Below are 12,450 nucleotides of genomic sequence, written 5' to 3'. Positions count from 1 at the left end.
GCAATCAAATTTATTTTGGAGAATATTTAATGAGATTGAATTTACCACAGAAAGGATGCTGAAAGTTGTGAGCTTGCATTCAAAAATGTTGAGCTTCTGGGCAATGTCTAGATTGTTCTTTGGGTAGTATATTCAAAAATAAATTATGAAGGAAATAAAGTACATGTTTAAAGAAATCTAGAGCATAAAGTAAACATATTGAATGAGGTGCTTTAGTATGATCCCTCATATGGCACTACATCAAATTATCGAATATTTTTATGTTCTTTATTTATTTCCAGGATTGTATCCCATAATTTGATGCAAAACATAAGAATATGTGCAGATTCTTCTGTTTGAGAAGAACAGTTAAATAATGTGGGTTACTGCTGACTAACGCAATCCAGATTTGGTGGATTTCCTCCAACTATTCCTTCACTCATTGGATGTGAACTGAGTTAGTAATACAGAGAGTAGAACTAATGATCTGAGGACATGAGCTCATATCTCACACAGCAGACAGCTGGCGAGAATGAAATTCAGTTATCAGAATCAGATTTATCATCACTGACAAATGTCATGAAAATTGTTGAGTAGCAACGCAAGGCATAAAAATCACGATAAGTTTCAGAAATAAGTAAATTGAATAGTGAGGTAGTGTTCATGGGTTGATTGGCCATTCAGAAATCTGATGGCGGATGGGAAGAAGTTATTCCTAATATGTTGAATGTGAGATTTCAGTTTCTGTTTCTCCTCTCTGATCATAGTCATCATATAAATCTTGAATAAAAACTGTGACCAGCAACAGTGAGCATGAAGTTATTGAAATGCAGTTTAAAAAATCCCTTTTGGTTCATTAATGAAGGAAATTTTCTATCCACTCCAAATCTGGTCTATCTCGCTGCTGCATTAAGGAGTCTGTGACCATGTGGATTTCCTCTGGGTGCTCTGCTTTCCTCCCACAGTCCAGTGACATACTAGTTTGCAGGTTCATTGGTCATTGTAAATTGTCCTGTCATTAGACTTGGATTAAATTAGGGGATTGCTGCGTGGATGAGCTCAAAGGGCCAGAAGGACCTATTCTTCACTGTACCTTAATAAAATTATTGTCTCAAAACTACAGTGAATTTTACAATGAACCTGTAGATGTGAATTCCCACTATTCAGGCCATTTACAAAGACAGGTGTGTAAAAAGGGCCCGAAGGATCATTGGAGACCCAAGTCACCACAACCACAAACTTCCAGCTGCTACCATCTGGGAAACAGTACCGCAGCATAAAAGCCAGGACCAACAGATTCTGGGACAGTTTCTTCCACCAGGCCATCAAATTGCTTAATTCATGCTGATGCTACTGTATTTCTATGTTATATTGACTGTCGTGTTGTACAGAATATTTATTATAAATTACTATAATTGCACATTGCATGTTTGAACGGAATATAAAGATTTTTACTCCTCATATATTTGAAGGATATAAGTAATAAAATCAATTCAATTCTATTTATTGTCTCCAAAGTGGCCCGTGAAGCAAGCCACTAGTACTGGAGCAATTAGATGGACAATTGGATCAAATGGTCAACAACTGATCCAGCTGATATTCATGAAGAGATTAGAAGTACAACTGCTGTTAAGAATGGTATCGGCTGATAAACTGGATGCAGGGATGTCTGGGGTCCAAGTAAATAAATGATTGTAGTAACTATCAATGTTACTTAGAAAATGTTTATTTAAAGTGAGGGCACAACACCTGGAATAAACTGCAGTTTAAACAAATGAAGGGAATGGAGAATAATTAACACATATATTCCATGCCACTGTTAAATCTCAGTTTTTAAGCTTGATTGTAATTAGATTCACCCATGTTAGACTGTCTTTAAAGAGCGTGAACCCTTGCAAGGCTGAAGGTCCTGATGGAGTACTTGGTAAGGCTCTGAAAACCTGTGCCAACCAACTAGCAGGAGTAGTCAAGGACGTTTTCAAACTCTTACTGCTACAGGTAGAAGTTCCCACTTCCTTCAAAAAGGCAACAATCATACCAGTTCCTCAGAAGAATAATCTGGGCTGCCTTAATGACTATCACCCAATAGCACTCACATCGACAGTGATGAAATGTTTTGAGAGGTTGGTTTTGACTAGACTGAACTCCTGCCTCAGCAAGGACCTGGACCCATTGCAATTTGCCTATCACCACAATAGGTCAATGGCAGATGCAATCTCAGTGGCTCTCCACACGGGTTTAGACCACCTAGACAGTACAAACACCTATGTCAGGATGCTGTTCATCGACTATAGCTCAGCATTTAATACCATCATTCCCCCAATCCTGTTTGAGAAGTTGCAGAACCTGGGCCTCTGTACCTCCCTCTGCAATTGGATCCTCGACTTCCTAACCAGTAGACCACAGTCTGCAGATTGGTGATAATATATCCTCCTCACTGACGATCAACACTTGTGCACCTCAGGTGTGTGCTTAGTCCACTGCTCTACTCTCTGTAAACAAATGACTGTGTGGCTAGGCATAGCTCAAATACCACCTACAAATTTGCTGGCGATACAACCATTGTTGCATTGTTGGTAGAATCTCAGGTGGTGGCGAGAGGAGGTAAAGGAGTGAGATATGCCAACTAGTGGATTGGTGCCGCAGCAATAACCTGGCAGTCAACGTCAGTAAGACGAAAGCTGATTGTGGACTTCGGGAAGGGTAAGACGAAGGAGCACATACCAATCCTCATAGAGGGATCAGAAGTGGAGAGAGTGAGCAGCTTCAAGTTCCTCGGTATTAAGATCTCTGAGGATCTAACCTGGTCCCAACATATCGATGTAGTTATAAAGAAGGCAAGACTGCGGCTATATTTTATTAGGAGTTTGAAGCGATTTGGCATGTCAACAAATACACTCAAAAACTTCTATAGTTGTACTGTGGAGAGCGTTCTGACAAGTTCCATCACTGTCTGGTATGGAGGGGCTACTGCACAGGACCAAAAGAAGCTGCAGAAGGTTGTAAATCTAGTCAGCTCCATCTTGGGCACTAACCTACAAAGTACTCAGGACATCTTTAGGGAGAGGTGTCTCAGAAAGGCAGCGTCCATTATTAAAGACCTCCAGCACCCAGGACATGCCCTTTCTCACTGTTACCATCAGGTAGGAGATACAGAAGCCTGAAGGCACACACTCAGTGATTCAGGAACAGCTCCTTCCCCTCTGCCATCCGATTCCTAAATGGACTTTGAAGATTTGGACACTACCTCGCTCTTTTTTAATATACAGTATTTCTGTTTTTGCACAACCTTTAATAATCTATTCAACATACGTAATTGATTTACTTGTTTATTTATTATTATGTTTTATTTTATTTATTTTTTCTCTCTCTGCTGGGTTATGTATTGCATTGAACTGCTGCTGCTAAATTAACAAATTTCACGTCACATGCCGGTGATAATAAACCTGATACTGATTCCAATTTAAACAAATGAAAGGCTGTGAGTTAATGCTATTTCATTTCCTTCTCTGGGTTTCTGTCATGCAAATTCTACTCACGGGCTATCTGCTAATTGTGTTATATAATCCATAGATTAATTTTCACACCTTCTTGTGAAGAGCTGTTCTCTAATTATCAGATTTTCCAAGATGACACCATTGAAACTGACAGGCTGCTTTTTCTCTATTTACTCAGCTGCTGAATGGTCAAGTAAAATGCTAATTGGCCAAAGAGTGTCATGGTATTGCAATCTGATAAAGTCTTGTTCATACTAAAGTGCAAGGAGGAGAAGCTTTAAATATTATCACTGGTGGTAACAGGTAAATGGAGGTCATAGGTTTTAGATAATTGGAGAAAGAACCAAAGAGAGATAATGCACTAGAAATGGGTGCAAACAGTGTGGGCTTTCTATGCCTGCTTTGAAAGAGAGAATATAACTACAGCTGTGAAGATCCCTGCTGCACCTGGTGACCCTGTGATCTATGTCTTGGAGGCTGATGTTAGGTTGTCTTTTAAGAGGGTGAACCTTGGCAAGGTGGAAGGCCCCAACGGAGTACCTGGTAAGGCTCTGAAAACTTGTGCCAACCAGCTGATGGTAGTATTCAAGGACATTTTCAACCTCTCACTGCTATGGATGGAAGTTCCCACTTGTTTCAAAAGGCAACAATTATACCAGTGCCTAAGAAGAATAATGTGAGTTGCCTTAATGACTATCGCCCAGTAGCACTCACATCTACAATGATGCTTTGAGAGGTTGGTCACAGCTAGACTGAACTCCTGCCTCAGAAAGGACCTGAACCCACTGAAATTTGCCTATCGCCACAATAGGTCATTAGCAGACACAATCTCAGTGGCTCTTCACAGAGGCTTCTCTTCTCAGGAGCCTTAGACCACCTGGACAACACAAGCACCTATGTCAGGATGCTGTTCATGGACTAAGGCTCAGTATTTAACACCAACAGTTCCACAATTCTGATTGAGAAGTTACAGAACCTGGGCCTCTGTACTTCCTAAACGGAACACCAGAATCTTTGTGGATTGGTGATAATATTTCCTTCTCGCTGATAACCAACACTGGAGCATCTCAGGGGTGTGTGTTTAGCCCACTGCTCTCTTCTCTCTATACCCATGAGTGTGTGTGGCTAGGCATATCTCAGATACCATCTATGAATTTGCTGATGATACAACCATTGTTGGCAAAATCTCAGATGGTGGTGAGAGGATGTACAAGAGTGAGATATACCAACTAGTGGAGTGGTATTGCAGCAACAACCTTGCACTCAATGTTAGTAAGATGAAAGAGCTGATTGTGGACATCAGGAAGGGTAAAACGAAGGAACACATGCCAATGCTCATAGAGGAATCCTAAGTGGAGAGAGTGAGCAGTTTCAACTTCCTGGGTGTCGATCTTTGTGGATCTAACCTGGTCCCAACATATTGATGCAGTTATAAAGAAAGCAAGACAGTGACTATACTTCATTAGGAGTTTGAAGAGATTTGGTATGTCAACAAAAACACTCAAAAACTTCTATATTTGTACCATGGAGAGCATTCTGACAGGCTGTTTCACTGTCTAGTATGGGGGGTGGGGGCGGGGGCTACTGCACAGGACAGAAAGAAGCTGCAGAAGGTTGTAAATCTAGTCAACTCCATCTTGGGTACTAGCCTACAAAGTACCCAGGACATCTTCAAGGAACGGTGTCTCGGAAAGGCAGCGTCCATTATTATGGACCCCCAGCATGCCCTTTTCTCACTGTTAACCATCTGGTAGGAGGTACAGAAGCCTAAAGGCACACACTCAGCGATTCAGGAACAGCTTCTTTCCCTCTGCCATCTGATTCCTAAATGGACATTGAACCTATGAACACTACCTCACTTTTTAAAATATATATTATTTCTGTTTTTGCACAATTTTTAATCTATTCAATACACATACACTGATTATTATATTATATTCTATATTATGTGTTGCATTGAACTGCTGCTGCTAAATTAACAAATTTCATGACACATGCGGTGATAATAAACCTGATTCTGTTTCTGAAACATAGTAATCTACAGCACATTACAGGCCCTCCGGCCCACAATGTTGCGCTGGCCATGTAACCTACTCTAGAAACTGCCTAGAATTTCCCTAGCGCATAGCCCTCTATTTTTCTATGCTCCACGTACCTATTTAAGAGGCTCTTAAAAGACCATATTGTATCCACCCCTACCACCTTTACTGGCAGTGCATTCCACACACGCACCACTCTCTGTATGTAAAACTTACCTCTAACATCCCTTCTGTATCTGCTTCCAAGCACCTTAAAATTATGCCCTCGTGTTAGCCATTTCAGCCCTGCAGAAAAAGCCTCTGGCTATCCACACAATCAATGCCTCTCATCATCTTATACACCTCTGTGAGGTCACCTCTCATCCAATGTCGCTCCAAGGGGAAAAACCTTCTCGTGGCTTCTTCTAGCTCTCCTAGTTTCATTCTTGAGCTCCTCCCTGGCACCCTTGTAATTTCCTAGAGCTCTAAAAACAGGGTAATGACAGAGATCTAGAAGATTATAAGGCTAGCAGGAAGGAGCTTAAGAAAGAAAATAGGAGAGCCAGAAGGGACAATAAAAAGACCCTGGCGGACAGGATTAAGGAAAACCCCAAGGCATTCTACAAGTATGTGAAGAGTAAGAGGATAAGACGTGAGAGAATAGGACCAATCAAGTGTGACAGTGGAAAAGTGTGTATGGAACTGGAGGAGATAGTAGAAGTACTTAATGAGTACTTTGCTTCAGTATTCACTATGGAAAAGGATTTTGGTGATTATAGGGATGTCTTACAGCAGACTGTAAACCGTGAGCATGTAGATATTAAGAAATAGGCTCTGCTGGAGCTTTTGGAAAGCATCATGTTGGATAAGTCACCGGGACTGTGGGAGGCGAGGGAGGAGATTGCTGAACCTCTGACGATGATCTTTGCATCATCAATCGGTATGGGAGAGGTTCCGAGGATTGGAGGGTTGCAGATGTTGTTCCATTATTCAAGAGAAGGAGTAGAGCTAGCCCAGGAAATTATAGACCTGTGAGTCCTACTTCAGTGGTTGGTAAGTTGATGGAAAAGATCCTGAGAGGCAGGAGTTAGGAACATTTGGAGAGGCATAATATGATTAGGAATAATCAGCATGGCTTTGTGAAAGGCAGGTCGTACCTTACGAGCCTGATTAAATTTTTTGAGGATGTGACTAAACATATTGATAAAGGTAGAGCAGTAGATGTAGTGTATATGGATTTCAGCAAGGCATTTGACAAGGTACCCCATGCAAGGCTTATTGAAAAAGTAAGGCGACATGTGATCCAAGGAAGATTGCTTTGTGGATCAAGAACTGGCTTGCCCACAGTAGGCAAAGAGTGGTCGTAGACTGGTCACATTCTGTAACAGGCACTTTGGCGTATCTAGTTTGTGCTGAACTTTTATCGACCATACCTGGACCATAAATGAAACATATTCTCAGCAAGGTATTGTGATCTGGAAAAGTCCATGGGATCAGATTCGACAGAGCCAGAGCTCATCCTGGCATAGAAGGATTGATATTATTTGGTCCATTATGTCTACTTTGGCTTTCTCTCTGTCAAACCAGTCACATTTATTTCTCCAGTTTTGGTAATTAGAATAAAAATTTATTCTAGCCTTGTCAAATTGCTAGCAAGACTTTACTGACCCCCTACACTGTGATTTTTGTGATGTGAAGAAAGTAAGATTCCTTATGTTTTCTCTCACAAAAGTGATCCCAATTTCTAGTTTGGAGGTTGGAAGAGCAACGCTATATTCCGTCTTGGTAGCCTCCAACTGGATGGCACAAACATTGCTTTCTCCAACTTTCAGTAATTTTTTCCCCCTCCCACTTCCCTGTTCTTGGGGAAGAGGCCTCTTGCCTCTTCTTCTCACTTGCCTATCCCTTACTGCGCTGCTCCTCTCTCCCCTTTCTCCCATGGTCCACTCTCCTGTCCTATCAGGTTCCTTTGCCTTTTCCACTTATCACCTCCTGGCTTCTCACTTCATAACCCCTTCCCCACTCACCATCTATCACCTTCTAGCTTGTACTTCTTCCCTTCCTCCCACCACCTTTTTCTGGCATCTTCCCCCTTCCTTTCCAGTCCTGATGAAGGATCTGTTTATTCATTTCCACAGACGCTGCCTGACCTGCTGAGTTCTTCCAGCATTTTATGTGCATGTTGCTCTAATTTGGGATTGTTTCTGCTGGCAGAGTTTTCCTGACCCAGGAAGACTTGCAGTTCTGTTGTTGGCTGATGAATGATGATCTCATCTTGGCAAGTCCAATTGCTGCAGCTGGAAGCCTAGTTGTGCTTTGCCTTAATTTCTTTTGACTTGCCTCGCTGACTAAAGATTTCCCCATTCAAGCATCTGTAGTATCATGGAAAAAAAATTAATTATCTCTTCATCCATGTAACAACTGCTGAAATAGTTATTGCTTATTATTCCTCTGGTAGTTCAATTAAAAGGTTTATTTCCATAATCCAGTCTCCTACCTTGAGAATCTATGTAATATTTGCTGTAGCTTATCTGTTGATGTTGATAAGAGATTATTTCTCTGTAGATAGATGCATAGAAAATGAATAGTTTTTGTGATCAGTGTTTAAATCTTGTTTTGCTCTCAACCTGACCTATTTGAATCTATAGCCATGAGTGATCTTACTTGTTTGGAGACTATTTTACTGTTGTATACCCTTTGATGGCATTTGGGTAAGGTATATTTAATATATTTGATGTTGCATGTAAAACCAGTGCTTCGGGTAGATGGAGCTCGTCAGCCTGGGAAGGCAGTCCATCTAAGAGAGGGAAAACTCCGATTCCAAACCTCCGCTGCCTTGCGGCCATACCCACTCATGGGAAAGGCTTCAGGAGTAAACCCTGAGGACAAGTCCGGAGCTGGAGTCCCTAAGGCAGTCCGACGTTCCCTTCAACCTCATTCTGGCAATTCCTGCGACGACACTGGTGCCAAGCTGTATCGGCCCTTGCCCTTCCCTTGGACAACATTGATGTCGTGGAGAGGGGAGACTTGCTGCTTGGGCAACTGCCGGTCTTCCATACAACCTTGCCCAGGCCTGCGCCATGGAAACCATTCCAGGTGCCGATCCATGGTCTCGCAAGACTAACGGATGCCACCACGCATGTAAAGTAAACTTAAGTTGTTGGGGGATTTAATAGAGGGTTTTGGAATCATGGGGTTCAGTTGGGCTAGTTAGAAAGAAACTATTTCCACTGTCAGGAGGTTGGGATAATCAGAATTGGGTTCTTTATCACTGAAATCTGAAGCCTCCATTGGTCAGGGTCGACCAAGGATGTTGATATGCAATCCAGGGCAGTACAATATGGAAAGCAAGCTGTTCCCCATGTAGCAAGCTCCCTCTCTCCACGCATCTGATGAATCTAAAGGAACGGCAGAGACCAATGCTGTTTGGCATCAGCAGCATCGCAACAGTTGCCAGTCAACACTGAACTCACGATAGGACTGCCTTAGGGACTTCAGCTCTGGATTTTTCCCTCAGAGTTACCTCCCAAAGCTTTCCCCATGAGTGGGGTTAGCTGCAAGGCAGCAGAGGTTGAGATCAGAATTTTCAAAAGCTATTTGAGTTGCACACCATTGGGAGCATTTAAAAGGTAGTAGGAGCTTATCCTTATTACCACCCCCAGTTATAACAATCTTAATTTGTTATCACTGACATATATTGTAAAATGTGTTGCTTTATACTGGCAGTATGGTGTAATACATTAAACATACTATAAAATACAGTCAGAAATATCTAAAAACAGTGCAAAAAGAGAGCAAAGTAGCGAGGAAGTATTCACTTGTTCAAGGAGGGTGGACATTTAACATGCTTGCCTCTTCATTGGCTATTTTTGCCAGTATTACACCTTAAAGTTCAGTGATAGAACTTTCAGAACTGAATTAGATACACGTATAATAATAACAATAATATGCACTTTATATATACTTAAAAAGTAATCAAATACAAAGGGTGGTATTAATTGGATAATACTTCTAAGGTTCTAAAAGAACCATCTTTATGCATGTGTGATTCTTTGACTGTCACTTGGCAAGGGACTACTTTGTTAGTGGAGTGAACAATAACTTTTTAGCATTGATAGAACCAAGGCCACCCAGTCTGCTGTTTGTTGACATTGAATAAATCAATCACCATACAACTCATAAGCTTGAAGAAAGTGAGCTGGACTCATTTTCTTTTGAGTCCTTGGGAAACCTGTACTTATTATTGATGTGCATTCTTCATGGACTATGACATTATAAATCAGCATTTTTGCTGACTTCTGTCTACATAGTGTTCCTTTCTGCTATGAAAACCTTATTTGCCTTTATGGACAGCCCAAAGTAAGTGCTTAGGTCTGAATGTACATTCACATAGGAATAAATCTGCCTGTTCTTGACCATATTTGGGACTGGAGAAGTTGTCTGAAAAGTAGGTTGGAAAGAAAGCAGAATAAAGGCTCAGAATCAAAATCAGGTTTAGTCATTTGGTATATTTAAGGCAGAGATTGATAGATTCTTGATCAGTCGAGGCAGGAAGGGATATCGGGAGAAGACAGGAGGTTGGGGCTGGGATGGAGATCGATCAGCCATGATGAAATTGCAGAGCAGACTCAATGGGCCAAATGGCCTAATTCTACTCCTATATTTTATGGTCTTATGACATGTCATAAAATCTGTTTTGCAGCAGCAGTACAGTCCAATACGTATACAGGCAGCCCCCGGGTTACGTATGAGTTCCGTTCCTGAGTCCGTCTTTAAGTCGGATTTGTACGTACATTGGAACAAGTACATCCGGTATTATTTAGCGTCAGTCAAACATTTGTCTTAGTATATAAAATATATTTTACCTTTCTATGCATATAAAACACTTAAGAAACGTATGTATTCCAATAATTAAACCACTGCGTTGCTTAGTAATAATTGTAGCTTTCATCGGGGCAGGGCCTTTCAAATGCTTCATTATTCTCACTTTATCCTTTAAAATTGTTCCGATCATTGACCGACTGTAGCCTAACACTTTTCTAATGACCGATGGCGTTTCACCTCTTTCCAAACGCTTTATTATTTCCACTTTATTTTCAATCGCGATCGCTTCCCGTCAATGGAACAGAAACACTGTGGGTGGCAGATCCCGAACTGCGCCGGCTCCCAAGGTCTGCTGGGTCCTAAGGACCACCGCACACCGTCAATGGAACAGAAACACTGCGGGTGGTGGGTCCTGAGCTGTGCCGGCTCCTGAGGTCCGCTGGGTCCTAAGGACCACCGCACTGAGACAGACCAAATGGGACAAGTGGAGGCTGTGCTGGGTTTGGGTATTTGATCCTCCACAATATTCTGCATGGGAATTTAAACTGGAGGTGGCTGTGTTTTTTTTTAAGTGGTCAAGTTGCGAGCTCGAAATCAACCCAGCATGGGAGTATGGGAGTGGTCTGTCAATGGATCGAACTCGCGAACCTCCGTTCTCCAGCCTTGCCCGACCAGAACTGGGGGGGGGTGGAGGTTCAGGGTCAATCTTACTAAAAACAATTTAAGCTAAATACAAAGTTAAACACTCAACACAATGTCAACGGCAACGACTTAAAATGGTGGACGGCATTGTGATCCGACTTAAAATGGCGGACGGCATTCTCCTTCGTCGGTTTGTAAGTATGAGTGGTCCGTAAGTTGGATGTTCGTAACTCGGGGACTACCTGTAATCTATAAATTATAATAAAATATATTGTAATAAAAAAATAAGTAGTGCAAAAAGAGAGTAAAGATAATGAGGGAGCGTCCGTGGGTTCATTGTCCATTCAGAAATCTGATAGCAGAGGCTTGATGTAGATATAGAGTGATACAGCATAGAACCAAGCCTTCACACCATCTTAAAAGTTTCTTCCCTTGGTAATTAATCTGATCAGCTATTCAAGCAACACAGACAAAATGCTGGAGAAACTCAGCAGGCCAGGCAACATTTATGGAAAAGAGTGAATGTTTCAAGCTGACACCCTTCATTGGGGCTGGGGAAAAAATGAGAAGTTGGAGCAAGACAGTGGGGGGAGGGGAGAAAGAAATACAAAGTGATAGGTGAAACTGGGAGGGGGTGGGTGAAGTAAAGAGCTGGGAAGCTGATAAGTGAAAGAGATAAATGGCTGGAGAAAGGCAGCGAAGAGTTGGAGAGCAGCAGAGATCACAGAGGGAAGCAATGGGAGAGGGTTTCATTGAACACCCGTGGAAGGGATGATTTAAACTTCTTTAGGACGGGCATCCCTGGAAGAGACGTCACAATGTAGTAGTAGCACAAACAAGAAAATCTGCAGATCATCTGTTGCTTGCAGCATCTGAGAGATAGTTTGCCATTAAAAAAAACGCCTTGGTCGAGTGGTTGAATCAACAATGTTGTGTTAGGTGGCAGGAAATGCACTGTTATGTTAGGATGAATGTTGTCCAAATGTTTAGGATGGGCTGGCGAATTGTCAAGGAACAAAAGGACTTTAAAGGCAAGATTCTGTTCCCGGTAGTAGCATCCCAGAGCTGTGTTACCTTCAGCTGATGCCGTGCTGTTTACAATTTCCAACCTTTTTTCAAGTGTTAAAGTGGTTCTCTGCCGCTTGGCTGATGGCCCAGGACATGACATCGGATGCTTAAGAAGCATAGTTAAATATTTCAAGCAAAAAAATCACTGCACCGTAGGTAAAAACAACAAGTGTTTAAGAGCGCACATCCAAACCTTGTCAAAACCAATGCGAGACTGGCAGGAGTGAGACAGCGATGCGCGCGCACCTGACTTGTATTGGCAGGAAAGTGGCGCTTCTCATCACAACAGTGAGACTGTGTGGCATGTGCATGTGACTTGTATTGGCTGGAAAGCAGTGCACCTCATGTAACTATGAATTTTGGACGCATATAAGGAGACATTGGTAGAAATAGGTTCCTCGCATAATTGTGAATCCGTATAA

General features: G+C 42.0%; 1 protein-coding gene across 4 annotated transcripts in view; it reads left to right on the top strand.

Moving 5' to 3' along the window:
* The window catches only part of acer3 (alkaline ceramidase 3), a 287,701-nt gene that overhangs the window by 152,921 nt on the left and 122,330 nt on the right, over positions 1–12,450 (top strand). The gene's annotated exons all lie outside the window — the stretch shown is intronic.

The sequence above is a fragment of the Hemitrygon akajei genome, chromosome 4 (assembly GCF_048418815.1).
Source record: "Hemitrygon akajei chromosome 4, sHemAka1.3, whole genome shotgun sequence".
Taxonomy (NCBI): domain Eukaryota; kingdom Metazoa; phylum Chordata; class Chondrichthyes; order Myliobatiformes; family Dasyatidae; genus Hemitrygon; species Hemitrygon akajei.
This window is presented reverse-complemented; position numbering and strand designations above follow the sequence as displayed.